Raw genomic sequence first — 14,301 nt, 5'->3', positions numbered from 1 at the left:
GGATCTTTCTTTTTAATCCAATCTGCCAGTCTATGTCTTTTGATTGATGAATTCAGGCCATTAACATTCATGGTTATTATTGAGATATGATTTTTATTCCCTGTCATTTGGTGCTTTTTTAAAATTTTATTTATTTATTTATTCATTTATTTATTTTTGACATGACTTGGTTCCTCCTTTATTTGACAATTCCTTTAGGATAATTCCTCCCTTTCCTGATTTGCTTGTTTGTTTTTCATCTCTTCCTCATGGAATATTTTGCTGAGAATGTTCTGTAATGCTGGCTTTCTTTTTGTAAATTCTTTTATCTTTTGTTTATCATGGAAGAATTTTATTGCATCGTCAAATTTGAAGGTAAGTTTTGCTGGGTATAAGATTCTTGGTTGGCATCCATTTTCTTTCAGGGCTTGAAAAATGTTGTTCCAGGCCCTTCTAGCTTTTAGGCTCTGGATTGAAAAACTACTGATATTCCTATTGGTTTTTCCCTGAATGTAATTTGGTTCTTTTCTTTCACAGCCTTTAAAATTCTGTCTTTATTGTGTATTTTAGGTATTTTCATTATAATGTGCGTTGGTGTGGGTCTGTTGTAATTTTGTGTATTTGGAGTCCTATAAGCCTCTTGAACTTGATTTTTCATTTCATTCTTCAGATTTGGGAACTTTTCTGATATTATTTCATTGAATAGATTGTTCATTCCTTTGGTTTGTTTCTCTAAGCCTTCCTCAATCCCAATAATTCTTAAATTTGGCCTTTTCATGATATCCCATAGTTCTTGGAGATTCTGTTCATGATTTCTTACCATCTTCTCTGTTTGGTCAACTTTGTTTTCAAGGTTAAATATTTTGTCTTCAATATCTGAGGTTTTGTCTTCCAGGTGTTCTATCCTATTGGTTATGCTTTCTATGGAGTTCTTAATTTGGTTTATTGTTTCATTCATTTCAACGATTTCTGTTTGTTTTTTTTTTTCAATATCTCTAACTCTTTATTGAAATGATCTTTTGCTTCCTGTATTTGCTCTTTTAACTGTCGATTGGTGCGATCATTCAATGCCTGCATTTGCTCTTTCATCTCGTGGTTTGCTTCCCTGATCATTTTAATTATGTACATTCTGAACTCCCTTTCTGTCATTTCTTCTGCCATGCTGTCATTGGATTTTAGTGATGTAACATCTAGATTTGTTTGGGGCATTTTCTTCCCTTGTTTTCTCATATTGTTCAGGTATCAGTGGACTGCTAAGATATTTAGATTTCCTCTATTGACTTATAATGTCCCTGAAGATTTCTAGTATATCCCCTCTTAACCTTCAGTAGCCTGAACTCTTGGAGGAATTTGATAATATGGTGCTCCACAAGGAAGCTGGTTTTCTAGGGGTGGTGGCCTTCAGGAGGGGTATATTCCCTGCTAGTGGCAGAGTTGCCTCCACTTGTTGACCAATGGTCATCCAAAGGGGAACTAGGCTGTGGGCTGAGGCAAGGCCTGTTTGAGCCTGTGTCTCTGGATTTACCATCCTTGTGGGAAAACCTCACCTAGTAGGGAAGACTCACCTGGTGGGGAGGTCTCGCTGGTCAGTCCCCCTCCTAGAAGTTCCCCTCAATCCACAACTACCACCTGGGCTGGGCTGCCTTCCTCTACAAGGTTCCCAGGGGCCTGGACCTACCTCCTGGGCCTGGGAGTCTCACCCTTCTCAGATGAGTCTCCTTAGGCTGCCTCTCCTCAGAGAAGTTGCCCGAAGTCCTGGAACCTTCGCTCCACCTCTCAGCTTATCTCTGTGTGGCTCTTCCATCAAGAAGCCTCCTAGGTCCTGGAACCCTGCTGTGCACCTAATTACCTGGCTATGCGGCCCCTCCTCTGAGCAGCCACCTGGAGCCCATACAGTTGCTCGGAGTCCCAGCGACCTGTCTCATGCCTCTTCCTCCAGGCAGCCACCAGGTGTTCTGGTGTGGTTGCTAGGAGTCCAAGCAACTCACTGCACATCTCCTCCTCTCGCCAACCACCCATAGCCCTGGGCAGTCACTCCGAATCCAAGTGACCCGCCACGCTCCTCCTCCTCCTCCGGGCAGGCCCCTCGGCCCCGTGTTCAGGAGTGGTTGCTCTGAGTCCACACAGCTCCCCACGCACCTCCTCCTCTGGGCAGCCGCCTGGAGCCCCAGTGGTGGCTCTGAGTCCAAGCGCTGTGCTGAGTGGCCTCCTCTATGATGCTCCCAGTTGTCCGAGTTCACTGCTCCAGCGGGGGGTGGGGTGTCTGGCTGGGCAGCTCTACTTCACAAAGTTCCCTGTGTTCCGGGGCTACTGCCCCATCCGGGATGCCTCCCCAATGGGAGAGACTCACCTGGCGGCTTTGAGTTGGTCCCAAGTCTCTCAATATCTCCTCTTTTGAATTCTGAGTCCTGGAGCAATCTGAAATGCAGCCACCCTCTAGTCTGCCACCTTGAAAACCTCTCTACTTTTGTTCTTGAAAGCTGAAGAGTTACTTCTTTCTGTAATAGCCTAAATTTTCTACAAAGTAAACAACTGATTAGAGGAAAGATTACCTACCACAGAAAGAGGAAAGAGAAAAGCACACTAATGTATTTCAAAGGATTATTGTGCTTATTGCATGTGTGAAGATGTGTGATGTTTTTAGAAGTTCCTTTTAAGGTACCATAAGCTCATGCTGATTTACTGACTGAGCGTCCTGACCAGCAGAATGGGATGTTCAAGAGTAGACTTAAAGAAGCTTGGAATCTATGCCCTAGCCCCCTTACATTTACTTTTTAGGACTCCTTAGCTGTCATCTAAGAAATCCAACTATTGTGAGACCAAAATGCTGGAAAGGCCACATGTAAGCATTTTGGTAGATAGGCCAGCTAAACTCAGCGTTTCATCCTTACCCAAACTCAAATCTGTGAGTGACACCACCTTTTAACCCAGTCTGGCAGTTGAAAGGTACTAAGAGACCTCCATCAATACAACATGGAGAAGAATCTCTCAGCTATGCCTTGACTGAATTCCTGACCTATAAAATTATAAGATATAATAAATTAGTTTTAAGACATATTGAGAATACTATAAGTTCCTTCAGACATGGTTTCACTCATTTATTAATTAATTAACATCTACTGAGTGTCCGCTAGGCCTGTGCCACACTCTGAGTGCTGTATGTTCAGTGATGACAAGACAGCTGAGGTCTTGTCCTTCTTGAGAAAAGTGCTGAGAAAAATTAGGACAATGAAATATCAAACATGGCAGTGGAGATGTTTCTAGTCTCAAGTTATAGGAGGAAATCCCCAAATCTTTGTCCACAAGGACATTTATTATCTCACATTACATGAAGTTACATACTAGAACTAGAACTAGAAAGTCCTAGATGATTAATGTAAGAGTTTACCTCATCATTTATAGAAGTTCTTTTTGTCATTTTCAGAACATTTTTTAGTCCTGTATACCTGGATAGCCTCAGGACTCAAACGGTGAAGGAAGTCTCAGGTGTCATCATTTTCAGAAAATAACATTCTGGGTAGTAAGGAAATGTGAATAATGTCAAGGTTCTATATTCAAAGAAGAATGGTTGCAGAATATGCAACTAAAAGTGCTATAGTGAGTGACTGATTTGGAAAGAGTGGGAAACCCAAAAAAATCTGAGATAAAATTAAACTAACTGATGAGAAAGATGCAACCCTGCAGAAATCTGGGAAAAGAAATTCCAGTGAAGAACAAGTAAAATGGATCCAAGATGGGAAAAAGTTTGATGTGCTTGAGGAAATAAGAAAAAAGTATGGATGAAGTTCAGGGAATATCTGCAAGAGTGGCATAAAAAGAAGGCCCAGGAGTAGCACTGACTAAATCTACAGGGTCTTAAAGGCTACCATAAGAACCAGGATCTTATTCTATTGAAAATTGGAAGTTGGTGGGAGATGTATACACTTGGAAAATTTTATGCCAGTTTAATATGGTCACTCTGGTTGCCACATAAGAATGAAGCAGAGAGAGGCAAAAATAAAAGCATTTAAAAAGTCAAATATAGTGGGGCAGGCAAGGGATGATAAGAGCCAGGACCAAAGCAGTTTGTTAAAGAGGAAGAGGAGCTGGTGGATACATGTTAGGGCAATGCTGACATGACCCATAAGTTAGTTGTGTGTCAGGGATGTGTAAAGAAAAGTCAAACCTAATTTCTGAGTTTGGAGCCACAGCAACTGGATTATTATTAGTGCCATTAACTGAAATGAAATCTTGAGGAGAAACAGATCTTGCTGGACTGGGGAAAATCAAGGGCTCTTTATCAGACATGTTGAATTTGACATTCTGATTACACTCCTACTACAAATATGAACTGAGAATTAGATATAGGAGCTAGGGGATCTGGAAATCTGGAAATTGTATCTCTTATCCACAGATACAATTTGGGCTATTATAATATGGATTTGACTTTAATTTGTAGGATGGAATGAGATCATCTAGAAAAAAAAAAAAAGACAGATGGAGAAGGGAGCTAAAAATTCTAAGGACATCCTAAACTTCACAATTTATTCATATGAGTAAAGTTTAGCCAAGGAGCTCTGGAGAGGAGCTACCCATAAGTTGAGAGGAAAACCCAAGGCATTGTAGAGTCTTGAGATCAAGGGAAAGAAATGTGCTAGGAAGAAATTGACACTGTCAGGCTGCTGAGAGGTAGAAGGAGAGAATAGGATTGACCATTGGTTTTGGTAAAACAGAGGTTGCTGATGAGGTAATAGTCAACTCTACACAAATAGTCGAGTTAAACGATACTCTTGTCTTCCTTATTTTTATCACTACTGTTCCAAATTTTAATTATGACAAATATCTAAAACATAAATGGTTCAATATAGTTTTAAACACATTTTCACTCTAATGCAGCCTTGATGATTAGCCATCCTTAAACAGCTCGATTTAACATATTGTTGGGAGTAATTCACCATTGGGCTCTAGATTCTGTACATTTTGCTTACAGAGGAGCTGATAGTTTGTACTAGACAATCTTGCCAAGGATGTTTGTATAGGGAACAACAGTCTTCGAAGGTGGAAATAGTATCTCCCTTTGAAGCAAAAATATTTTTTATTGTTGTGCATAAATAAATATAATGTTACTTTATAGGGCAAAGTTCAATCAGACTTATGGTCCATTATGTAGGGTCTGTTCCCTAAGCTTAGGATTCCTCTTAAATAATGGTACCCACTGCATATAAGGGTAACATCTGTCCCTCTTCAAATTTGCTTGTGAGGTTTGGGGCTTAGACCTCTAGGCTGATATTCTGTAACCAACTGCTGCAATGAAGAAGGGTCCTTTGTTTTTAACTCAGAACTCTCCCATCTTCCATCAGCAATCATGAGACTGTGGCAGGACAACTTAATAGCAAGTATGACAAAATTTCCCACACTTGGCAGTATGTGAGTCATATATGTACCTCAGTGATCTATGTCCATCTTTTAATATTTAATCTCTATACTTCTTCCATTATTTGAAATTTTTGCTGTGATAATTGATAAACACTGTGCTATTTCCACTAGAAAAAGAGCTGTGGTTTGTAAACACTTGGTAAGATGAGACACAGGCATAGGAGTGTCTAGTACCACAGGATTTCAAAAGTTCTACATGGATTCTAGCAAACTTTGCAGTTTACATTCTACATTTTTCTTTAAATAGGGATAGAAATGGAGTTATGCTATTTTGAAATTGACACATTAGTTTCTGTGAAAAAGTATGGCCATTTTGATGTAGTAAGTATTGCTTCAATAATATTTGCTAACTTATTTTATCCTTTCTCATTCACTGAAATAATAGTTTACAGAACTAGAAGAACCTCAGAGAGTATGATATTTAACCTCAACTTTACACATGAAGAAATGGAAACCAAGGAACATGCTTTTGTTAATTACCAGAATTTAATTAGATTTCTGCTTGTCAGGAAATTTTTCCCTTCACAATGCTTTACTTACTTGTTCTTTCAATTCTGTATTAATCTGTTAACACTAAGAAGGAAGAATATTCTGAGAAACAAGCTATACTAGAAAGGGGAATAACGTGTCAGACATGTAAGAGGGAAAAGGTCAAAACTATACCTGAGGCTCAGAGTCACCTATGGCCTGCTCTTGCTAGCAAAGTCTTCTAAAAACAAATTAAAAACCCAAACTGGGATTTCTAAATTATGCTCACTTTACAAAAAAAATTACACTGAATAGCAATTCAGAGAAACTACTATGAGCAAGTCATCAACAAATTTTGGATGCTGGATACTGTTATTACAATTATAACACCCATTTATTCCTTTGATTAGTTCCCTACACGGGTCAACTGAAAAGTAAATCAACTGAATTATTTGTTGTTATGTTGAGTAAAAGCTCAGGTACTTGGCTTCATGTATTTGCATACATAGATGTATATACATTTTATATAATTTATAAATATAATTTATATATATTATACATCAATAATATGTTACAATTTTGCGTGGTAAATATTATGTATATAATTTTTCCATACATATTTTTTAAACACTATGTAGACATAGAACAAGAATCCTTCTGCAATTTAGTTGCTATAAGAATCCTTTTAAACAGATTATGAATCAATTTAGATTGGGTTAAGTTGTCTATATTTAATTGTTCCTGCACAAAACGTACAAATTAAAAATTTATAATTATTTTTTAAGTCCACTAACCTTGTTTCATTTAATGTTGTAAAGCTATTTCATTTCCTCTTTTAATTCTATTAAAAATACACAAACATACTTCCATATCAGCTTTGCCTTTTCTGGGTTATCTTGCCTGCAACTCTATGTTGAGCCAACTTGACTTTTAGAATGATTGGTTCCTACCTCTAACCAACCTTGAGAATTTTGTTTTAAATCATGTCCAATGAGCTTCCAACTTTACTCTTATTTCAGGGCTATAAAACTACACTGGATAATCAGCAACAGAAATGAGAGCTTGCAAATACTTGATATTTGGCTGGTAACTGTGAAGTTTATCCACTGCCATCTAACAGCAAGAACTATTTTTACTGACATCAGTCATTCCTATGTTTAAGTGAGAAGCAACAGTGTGGAGAGTCTGAGCACAGCAGGTATCAGCTGTTAGGACAGGGATTTTTTTTTTTTTCTTTAAATTAACATCCTCATTATGTCCTATTGCTAGTTAAGGCCACTTCTGATGTTTCTTAGTGTCATAAACCTTTTAAACATACTTGAATTTGTGTTAAGGAATCATTGGTAAATGGAAATTTCCTTATTGAAACTAATATATACTTGAACTCATCTTGATTTGCATAAACAGCTGATCTTTTAAAAATAGGTAGAATAAACTGTCATATTGCATCTAATAGAGATTGAGTACATTAACAAGCTTTTTCCTAAAATGCCAATAGATGCCAGTTATTATTTAATATGTGTGGTTCAATTTCATGGCACAGCTAAATTTAGATGCAATTTCATTACTCATGAAGAGACAAACAAGCCAAATGGATTTCATATGAAGTAGTCAGTTAACGTGAATTTCTGTAAAGTCACTATATGTTATCTTTGTGTTTTAAAAGCTGTGACGAAAAGCTCAGTGTTCTGTGCCATGGTCACTGTGAGCTTAATTCAAAGGCTTGTTCACTCTTGTCTGTTGGCCTTGTAATGTGTCCTGCTTTCTTGATTGTATTTTGATCTCTGTCTCCAAGATGGTATTGCCCATATGTCATTTTCTTTGTTACTGAATATAATTGAGAATACCTTAATGTTATTCTGGTTTTCCTAAAGGAAATTTTGGCTCACTGCTTCAGTTTTTGTACCCTTGATCCCTTCTCGGCTGCTGTGATTCACTTATATTGGGTATAGGCCAATGTAGTACCAATAATAATAATAAAAAAAAATGCCACTGAGTGATTGTGTATTTGTGTATTTATATTTATAGTTTGATAGTTCCTGATATTACTGGCCATCATTATACTGAAGTCAAGACAATAAAGATTAATCTGTATTAGATTATTAGATTCTGGTTAATCATACTTCTAAAATGTTGATAAACAGATAAATACATAGTACTTAATCAAAACACTGTTATTCATTAATGGAAATTTAGGTAAGTGCTTTTTCAAAATTAAATGAATTCATTAAAGTGGGAGTTAAGAAGTTATCTCAGCAAATCTGTTTGCAATTTAGTAGGATCTTTTTGTTTTGTTTTGTTTTAATTAGCTGTACATGACAGTGGAATGCATTTTGACTCACTGTACACAAATGGAGCACAACTTTTCATATCTTTGGTTGGATCTTTTAACAGGTAAATGGACTGCTCTAGACAACTGACTTTACAAACTTAGGATAACTTATTTGCAACAAATTAAAAAATAAAACATAATTCATATTTACCTATTTTATTTAAATGTACCTACAAACATTAATTTCTTGTTAAGTTTGAAACATTATTAAAAGTTATGGGCTGGGGTTGTGGCTCAGTGATAGAGCACTGGCCTAGCATGTGTGAGGCCCTGGGTTTGATCCTCAGCACCATATATAAATAAATAAATAAATAAATAAATAAATAAATAAATAAACTAATAAAATAAAGGTCCATTGACAACTGAAAACATTTTTTTAAAGTTATAATTCATACCTTGCATGCAGGCATTCTGTATCTATTACCTGTTATAGTTGGCCTTATTTTCTTCAATTCTCACCTAACAGTATGTTATAGACATAGTTGTAATATTAATCTTTTAAAATTGACATTTTAAATTGTAAAACAGTCAGTGAGTCCCAATTCTTTCTTAGAACAAAGACAAATATCCTAAACAGGTATGAAAAATCCTCTACAATTTGAATCCTATCCTTTTCTAATCTTATCACCCCTATACTCTCTCATGATTGTAATATGTAGCAAAACTAAAATACGTTATATTCAGGTGGGATTTTATTTGGTCAAAAATATATTTAACTATTTTAATTAGAATTCATCTCACTAAAATAGTTAACTTTTAAATTCTTGATTTATGCTGTGGATTTATAAGTGATCACATGCTCCTTTTAAATATGATACATATTTTTGATCTATGACTTTGAGGAAACACTATCATAACAATAATAATGAACACACCACTGTCTGTTTCACAATTTAGAAAATGTCATCTCATAATTGTCATTTTTTATTTTCATAAAATTCTGTGATGTGGCCACCATAAGTGGAATTATCTTTTTAAATTTTTTATTAGTGCATTATAGTTGTACATAATAGTGAGGTTCATTTTGACGTATTCATAAATGCATACAGCATAATCTTTTTTTTTTTTTTACAGTGCTGGGGATCGAACCCAGAGTCTTGTACATGGTAGATAGTTATCACTGAGTGCCATTCCATTTATTTTCTTCTGCTTTGTTGAGATGGTCTCTCTATGTTGCCTAGGACATCCTCAAATTTACAATCCTCCTGCCTTGGTCTCCTGAATAGTGTGAGCCACCATGTCTACTAATTATCTTTTTTTTTTTGTTACTGAAGGTTGAACTCAGGGGCACTTAACCACTGAGTTACAACCTGTCCTTTTTATTTTTATTTTGAGGCAGGGTCTCATTAAGTTGCCAAGAACCTCACTAAGTTGCTGAGGCTGGCCTTCAACTTGTGATCCTTCTACCTCAGCCTCCTGAGTCACTGGATATGTCCAGTTTAATAGGTTAAGAAGAAAATGTCTGAAAATGCAGTAATTTTTCAATAGCTTTACTATGATGAAAGAATAAGTTTTAGATCTCTGGACCTTTCACGTGAAGGGGTGAACCATATTTAAAATCTCTTGATTACACATGTGTTACAGAAGGAGAAATCTAGAACTAGAAAAATACTACGAAAACCTCAAACTAGAAGTTATTGTATATTAGGGAAATCAGCCTCAACATAGCTTCCTAGAGTTTGAAAGGTAGAGTACATAATTTGTAACCTCTGCAGGTTTATTTCATGTTACACACTCAGAATTGCTCTAGCACATTTAATGGTTTATTTATGCTCTGCATTGTGGAGAGTCGGGTTCAGTAATGTCAGTCATGCACATCATCATCATGTTCACCACCAAAAATAATTTTAAAAAGTCAGTATGTTTGAATCCATCCCATTTCTCTATTCTTGATTTTACTCCTTGCACTTTAGGAGTCTCGTTAAGGAAGTTAGTTCTTAAGCTGACACAGTGAAGAGTTGGACTTACTTTTTCTTCTGTTAGGCACAGGGTCTTGTAGTGCATAAGTCTTTGAGCCACTTTGAGTTTTGTGCAGGGTGAGAGATAGGGGTTTAATTTCATTTTGTTACGTACGGATTTCTAGTTTCTCAGCACCATTTTTTGAAGAGACTATCTTTTCTCCAGTGAATGTTTTTGGTGCCTTTGTCTATTATAAGATAACTGTATTTATGTGGGTTTGTCTCTGTGTTTCTGTTCTGTACCATTAGTCTACATGTCTATTTTGGTTCCAATACCATGCTGTTTTAATTACAATAGCTCTGTAGTATAGCTTAAAGTCTCCTGCTTCAGTTTTCTTGCTAAGTATTGCTTTGGCTATCTTGGTTCTCTCATTTTTCCAAATTAATTTCATGATTGCTTTTTGCTAGTTCTATGAAAAATGTCACTGGGATTTTCATAGGAATTGCATCAAATTTGTATAACACTTGATAGCATGACCATTTAAAAATATTTCTAGTTGTAGATGGACACAATACCTTTATTTAATTTATTTTTATGTGGTGCTGAGATTTGAACCCAGTGTCTCATTCATATGAGGCAAATGCTCCACCACTGAGCTGAGTTACAACCCCCAACCCTGTATGGCCATTTTGACAATGTTAATTTGGCCTATCCAAGAGCATGGGAGATCTTTCCATCTTCTAAAGTCTTCTTCAATTTCTTTCTTTAGTGTTCTGTAGTATTCATTGTCCTTTCACCTCTTTTGTTAGATTGATTACCAAGTTTTTTTTTTTTTTTTTGAGGCTATTGTGAATGGGGTAGTTTTTCTAATTTCTCTTTCAGTGATTTCATCACTGATGCATAGGAATGTGTTTGATTTATGGGTGTTGATTTTATATCTTGCTACTCAATAAATGGGATGGATTCAAACTAAAAAGCTTCCTTCAGCAAAGGAAACAATCAATAATATGAAAAGAGCCTACAGAATAGGAGAAGATCTTTGCCACACACACCTCAGATATAGCATTAATCTCCAGGATATATAAAGAACTTAAAAACTCAACATCAAAAAAATCCTCAAATAACCCAAACAATAAATGGGCTAAGGAACTGAACAGACACTTCACAGAAGAAGAAATACAATCAATCAACAAATATATGAAAAAATGGTCAACATCTCTAGCAATTAGAGAAATGCAAATCAAAACTACTCTAAAATTTCATCTCACTCCTGTCAGAATGGCAATTGTCATGAATACATGCAACAATAAATGTTGTTGAGGATGTGGGGAAAAGGTGCACTCATACATTGCTGGTGGGACTGCAAATTGGTGCAACCACTATGGAAAACAGTATGGAGATTCCTGAGAAAACATGGAATGGAACCACCATTTGACCCAGCTGTCCCACTCCTCAGTCTATACCCAAAGGACTTAAAATCAGTATACCACAGTGATACAGCCGCATCAGTGTTTATAGTATAATTCATGATAGCTAAGCTATGGAGTCAACCTAGGTGCTCTTCAACAGATGAATGGATAAAGAAACTGTGGTATATATATATATACAATGGAATATTACTCCACCTTAAAGAAGAATGAAATGATGGAATTTGCAGGTAAATGGATGAAGCTGAAGAATATTATGCTAAGCAAAATTAGTCAATTCCCCCCAAACCAAAGGCCAAATATTTTCTCTGATATGTGGATGCTAATTCACAATAAGGGGCTAGGGAAAAAACAGAGGTACTTGGGATTTGTCAGAGTGGAGTGAGGGGAGGAGAGGGAGTATAGTATGGGGTAGGAGGATAGTAGAATGAATCAGACATTATTACCCTATTTACAATATGATTAAATTACCAGTGTGATTCCATATCATGTACAACCAGAAGAATGAGAAGTTATACTCCATTTATGTATGATGTGTCAATGCATTCTACTGTCATGTATAACTAATTAGAACAGTTTTTTTTAAAAAGTCAATATGAAGTGAATGCGTGGAAAATTTGAAATGGAAGCATATGCACAAAATAACACACATTTCCCAGGAGCAGTTTTAGGTTAAAAAAAGAAAAAGAACTAGGACTGGGGAGATAGCTCAGTTGGTAGAGTGCTTGCCTGGCATGCATAAGACCCTGGTTCAATTCCCAGCACCACAAAAAAAAAAAAAAAAAAAAAAAAAAAACCCAAAAAACTAAATGATGGTTCATTGGTTTAATCAAATTGATGTAAGTAAGTCTAGTTTTTGACTAAAATGGAGACATACTTAAAAAGCCAGTGAGTCTTTATGACACTTAAAAAGTGAGCTTGGAATTTATCATGAATTATAATCAATCTAAACATTTTTCCTGAGTGAACTGCCAGGAGATTTCTATTCTGTTACAGAAAGTATGGTTATGTTTGAATAATAGACATCATACATTTAATTATATATTGGTTTGTTTTCTTAAATTAAATGTACTTAATTTCTCTAAGTGATAAAATAATCACAATTGAAACAAAAGGTAGCCTTAGCTTTTAGTTTGTTTTCAAATAAATTCCTTTAAAATAGATAACAAAATGCCTGTCACGGTCAAGTCATAAGAGCTATGATTTTTGTCTCAAATCAAATTGTCAATTTGTCCCTGTTTATAAATTATCTCCAAGTCTAAGTATGGCTGTTTTTTTTAAGTGCTTTTAAATGTGACAAATTGTCACATATTTATTAAATGTAGTGTGTGTAGAAATATTTTCCTGTGGAATTGTGGCTGTTTTTCCTTTCACCCTCTAGTGGCCTTATGCCAATACTGCAATTTCCCTTTTTAGTCATTTCACAGTAGTTTCAACCATCTTGGGTTAAAACTTGTTTTGCAGTACAATACTAAGGGACTTAACCGCCTCTCTAAATTGATGCATAGCATTTTTCAGTCTGTGCTAAACTACTTTCAAAATCATGGAAAGAAATTGGGTTGATTTTACTGTCTGCATGGTATTCATAGATTCAAACTATCTGTTTTTCTATTAAGGTACTTTTTGGAATGTTTTCTATCTCCAAAATATACTCACAAGATCTTCATGGAGGGAAAAGGTAATTGACATTCTTGTGAATGTTCCTCATTTCTAAATAAATATTTTTTCAGTGCTGGGAATTGAACCCAGGGCTTCATGCTTGCAAGGCAAGAACTCACCAACTGAACTACATCCCCAGTCCCCTAAATAAATTTTAAAATAATAGTAAAAAGGTAAAAGACTATATACCTGGCAAAATAAGAACAAGCATACCCATTTCACAATTCTTATTTGGAAGCCAGAATGAATATATTTCAGTTTTCTACAAAATGGAAAAGGATGAAAAAGTCTGCTATTGCTGTGTGTTTAAATTTTTTGGCTTAACATTTAATAATCTATGGTAGTATGATACTGCATGATTTTGCCAAAATGTGAGTTAAGCATGTGAAAAATAGTCCCACTAGAATTACATGGATCCCTTAAAAAAGTTAGAATATATTTGTAGAGTATAGTATTTCGCCAACAACAGCCCAAGTAACTTTTCCCTAAGAGTCATTAAAGAGAATAACACAGGCTGTGGGAAACTTTATTTTTCCAATAACATAATTTTACCCCTATTAATTTGGGGAGGAAGATTCAGAGTTTAAGCATTTACTATGGGTTGATACCATATCAATACTAGCATTTTTAGGTCACATTGTATTCTACTCTGTACAAGTTTCTGGTCTAATAATATAAAGGTTGCCTTAGTTTTAATTATCATATGGTAAGGAATAAGTAATTTTTTTTCAATTTTTTATGTCATTTGTTTGCTATTCTGGTGGAAGGGAAATCAAATAGTGCCAACATGTCATACAATACTTCATGGTGATAACACTTGGGTGCTGCACATATTTTTTGAAGCAAATTTAGTCATATAGAAGACTGTGTGCATTACTCCATCTTTGCTCATGTGCTCTTGGCACAGAATCAACATATAACCAAGAAAAAATATGCTGCTTTAGAAATTAGCTGAAGGTTTCATTAATTTACATGAATATCTACTGAGTCAAAACAGATAGTACTTCTGTTCTCAGGAAACTTCTACTCTTCTAACGCAACGTAAGATGAATAATAATACAAAAATGTGTGATTTCAAATATCTGCAGTAAAGGAAAATTAAGGCTATACTGAAGATTAGAA

The 14,301-nt window shown here is 35.6% G+C and overlaps 1 long non-coding RNA gene across 1 annotated transcript in view; it reads right to left on the bottom strand.

The window, feature by feature from the left end:
• Nucleotides 1–1,521: 1,521 nt before the first annotated feature.
• Nucleotides 1,522–14,301, bottom strand: part of LOC306668070 — an 84,114-nt gene continuing 71,334 nt past the window's right edge. Inside the window, exon 3 of the long non-coding RNA XR_013765723.1 lies at nt 1,522–1,776. This is a non-coding gene — a long non-coding RNA (uncharacterized lncRNA). The remainder of the gene's footprint in view (nt 1,777–14,301) is intronic.

This window comes from Sciurus vulgaris (assembly GCF_902686455.1).
Source record: "Sciurus vulgaris genome assembly, chromosome: 8".
Classification (NCBI taxonomy): Eukaryota; Metazoa; Chordata; class Mammalia; order Rodentia; family Sciuridae; genus Sciurus; species Sciurus vulgaris.
This window is presented reverse-complemented; position numbering and strand designations above follow the sequence as displayed.